Source organism: Brachionichthys hirsutus, unplaced genomic scaffold (genome assembly GCF_040956055.1).
Source record: "Brachionichthys hirsutus isolate HB-005 unplaced genomic scaffold, CSIRO-AGI_Bhir_v1 contig_646, whole genome shotgun sequence".
NCBI classification, from domain to species: Eukaryota; Metazoa; Chordata; class Actinopteri; order Lophiiformes; family Brachionichthyidae; genus Brachionichthys; species Brachionichthys hirsutus.
Window position 1 is genome coordinate 240,218 of NW_027180356.1, and position 3,805 is coordinate 244,022.

Below are 3,805 nucleotides of genomic sequence, written 5' to 3' on the forward strand. Positions count from 1 at the left end.
ACTTACTTTCAGTTTTGTTTTCAGAGGCTTTTCTGACAGAGCTGTTTGCTGCTTTGACAAAATCCTCTACAGATATTTTATATAAGTGTCTGGGAACTGAAATACCTTGTGGAAAAAGAGTATAATATGTGATCTTTAAAGAAATACTTGACGTAGACAAAGTGTAATGGCAAATAACTCGTCAGTGACTGGAGCCCCTCAATGAACCACGAGTCAAACTATGCCTAATTCCTGTAGCCCCAAAAGGACTCAATTGGTTTAGAATATATGAACAAATCAACCTTTTAAATTAACAGTTGGTGTTTATTATTTCAGAGTGGTATTTTTTCCGTCAATGACTGCAAAATACAGTTAGCTTGCATTAACTAGAGCAATGTGGAGCCGTGTTCATTTGTTGATATTAATGGACACGCTTGCCACTCACATTATACCAATTTAATGCAATTAAAAATATGTATGTGCGTATGTGTGATTATATATCAAGTGGTGTATCAATAATTTATGGTCATCTGATTGCACACATTTCCTGCTCTGCAAGTTAACAGAGCCGACTGGTTTAAACAACTGATTGGCACATCATGTATTATGGAATGAAGCTCAGCCACAAAGAAGATGCCAACGCTGGTTCAATCCATCAGATGCATTTGAAGCAGCCTTTGAAATGGGACACACTGAACTTTTTGGGACACGCTTGGTCTAGAAATGCAGACTTTAGAGAATCTAGCAGCTGAATCGGGACACAGCTTCTCTTTGAAACATTTAGACAGAGTTTTCTTTATCTGTTTAGCATTTTCCCTTATAAAATGTTATTTCATTGTAGCAAATAGGCTTTAGTCCTTGCTCTTGTACTTTGGCTGCTGTATGGTTGGCTAGCTGAGAGCATTGTTTTTTCACTTGCCTAATGTTGCATCTACTACTATCTGTATTTTCTACTACTACCTGTTTTTTATGTTGTACATAAGCATCATACAGAGTAGCACTCCTAATCTTGTTGTATATCCACTATGCAATGACAATAAAGGCTTTATATTCTATAAACCGTGAAAGAAGTAGTTTAACCACAGCAGTTATGGATGGATTGGGAATCTGATTTGCACAACAGGAAAAAAGTCTTCCCAATGGCAAAAAGTTATGAATGGATCCAAGTTCTCTTCTTTCATGGTGAAAGAAGTAAAACATGTAAGCAGGACTGTAACTTTTGGGGAGAAAGAACACTGAAGGAATACTGATGTTTCTGAATTCTCTTGTTCTCGCATTGTTTTTGTCCGTTATGCAAGACTCTATATTTTCCTCCTTGCACACAGTATGTCTGCGTGCATTGAGCTTAGGAAAGTCTCGAAGATAAAGGCTGGAAAGCATTTGTGTTATGAAATAATTATAATTTAAAAAAAAGGTCTTCTTAATCATCTCAAAAAATAGATTTTTAAAACATCATAAATCATGCAATTTAAATCCTTGATTTAGCAGGTTGTTTGATGTTTATTTTTTATTTTTTTATGTATGTATTTATTTTGAGCAGTTTTGTGGCCAAAGAAACAAACAATCAAAAACAATTGTATCGCATGACAGCCTGCAACCTGGGTGTAGTATGTTGTCCTGCTTATGTAGCAGTCTTCATTTGCAAATTTCATTTGTCTCATTGGGATTGAAAAAGCATTGAATTTTCTGACCTAAATCCAAGAATTTCATTACATTTAAAAAGGTACCTTAAATGTATCACATTGTGTACTACAAGGTGCAACATGTATTTCTTGTTGCCTTTAAACCTGGGTCACCACCATTTGTCTTAAATGAAATGATAATAATAAAACAAGTTATATGATGAGTTAACATCAGAACAGTGTGGCTTCGGTTTGCATTGACTGAAAAAAAAAGGGGGGGGGGGGGTTGTGGTATATCTGCTTGAGCACTTAGTGTAAATCTGATTGAGAGAAACCTGCTTCTCTGGGCCCTCATTACAGCACTCAGAAGACTACCATATTTTTGCCTGCTGAAATAATGCCCATATCTTTACACTTGCCCTGGGATCAATTCTCCGACTCCAGTCTGATTCTAAGGGAAGAGATTTGGGACAAAATGGCTGAAAATCCATGTTTTGTGTTCTTTCTTTCGCTGCAGCTCCACAAGGAAACATGTTACAACTGCATTAACATCAGACAACAAAGAATAAATTCCACAATGCAAATAAACTGCACATTTGGAAGATAATCTCTTCATAGATAGTTTTAGCCTCATTTTAGCTGTGAAAGAGGAATCATTTTTGATACAATGGAGACAGATTCATGATGTCTCGGGTCAAAATGGGAGCGATTGAATGGGAGTGATTATAGTAATTATTGGCATTACCAAAATCCAAATATGAATAGCAATATACTCATGTTGGATCTTTTATCCGTGCTCAAACATCAATTTAATTATGTACAATGTTATTTTTCGTTTGGGGTGTGTTCATATTAATATTTGGAAATTAAACTATCACCCAAAACTCCAAACAGCATTTTACCACCATATTTCCTCAACAGGATTTATAGTACACGGAATCATAGTTGGGAAAATAATGCGTCAGTCTCTTCCCCGTGGCCCAATGACCTCTTTTTTCTGCACTTTGTTGCCGAGGTGGGTGAACAGAAACTGTGTGTAACTTGACCAAATACCATTTCATATACGGTAGTTGTCTGTTGACGTTTTTTATGAACTCCTGATGTCATACAACATGTACCGGTACACGCTTATATTATTAGGTATCTATTTAGATATGTTGATGTATTTTCACCACAAAATACTGGCTTTACTCAACTCCACTCATTCTGGGTTTCCGAAGGTCATTTTCCTTTTGATACCTGTACCACTTCAGCCATGGTCTGTCTTGACACACACCCCTCATCCACCTTTCCTGATCCTCTCATTAGCTACCGAAGACAGGAAAGTCAATCCTCGTCATTATAGAGGTCATAGTTAAAAAAATGAAAAGAAACCATGACTGCTAAAGTAGCATGAATGTACCATTGATTATAGCTGTGCAGGATAGTCCATGAATTCTGGTCACTGATGATACAACAACTATCCTCTCCATCTCTAAGTCAATCAGTGGCCAAATTTGTAGCAGAGACCTTTTACCTAATGGAAACCAAAAAAGTCCAGTTTAGTCAGTACTAAGCAATGCAAGTGATACCGTTCCATACTCAAAAGGGAAAAGGGCCGGCTTGCTCTTTTAATGTAAGGGCCCAGTCTGATGCAGTAAACATCCTTCAGTCCTGGATGCACGTGGTATATTTTGGTCTTCCTCTATTGCAAACAACAATACATTCACACTTCCAATTTGACAGTCGTAATAAAAAACACTGCAGGGAGGTGATGAATAAAGGCAGACTTCTGTTACCTGAAGTTTCCTCATAGAAATGACATTGAATTTAAACTTTGTGTCACTTGATAAGTCAAACAGCAGATTGAAATTAACTGCTAATGTGTACACCACAGCAACTGTAAGTGACCTTATACTGCTAAAAAGCAACAGTCCTATCAACCCTTCCGTGACCCCCCCCCCCCCCCCCCCCACACACACACACACCCATCATGCCGTCAGAGGGAACTCAGGCAAACATTGACCAACATGGTGGAAAACTCCTGTGTTTCTCAAGGACACCGATATTTCACTGAGGCGCAAACATGAGGGATTTAAATATTTCAGAGGATGATTTTTTCCACTCAATTTTTACATTTTTTTTTTTTTGCCAAAGCATTGAAGAAGGGCCGCACACACATCAACTTGAAATGAATAAGAAACACCAAAATACATCGAACTTGT